The following is a 368-nucleotide window of genomic DNA, read 5'->3' as shown; positions in this document are numbered from 1 at the left end:
CTGGAGAAAATGAAAAAATATTTCATAGAAAAACATGAGGAGATGCGGCAGTAATTAATATCTTTTATATATATATATCACAGGCATTTTTTTTTTTCACCACAGGCACGGCAGATCAGAAAATGCTAGGCTACGATGACTTTGAATTAAAAAAAAAGTGTGGAATATGACAATTATGAAATGAATGAATTAAAAATGATTGTGTTTTAGAGTGATTTATAAGTATGGTGTTTGCTAACTTACCAAGATTAAAATATCTTAGTTCAGAAATAATATATATATATATTCTAATTAAGTACAACAGTGCTGCAATAGTAACTTTAGTGTAATCATGGTTTTAATTTCTTGATTTGTGTAGCAAACACAGA

This window comes from Penaeus monodon, chromosome 23 (genome assembly GCF_015228065.2).
Source record: "Penaeus monodon isolate SGIC_2016 chromosome 23, NSTDA_Pmon_1, whole genome shotgun sequence".
In the NCBI taxonomy this organism is placed as follows: Eukaryota; Metazoa; Arthropoda; class Malacostraca; order Decapoda; family Penaeidae; genus Penaeus; species Penaeus monodon.
This window is presented reverse-complemented; position numbering follows the sequence as displayed.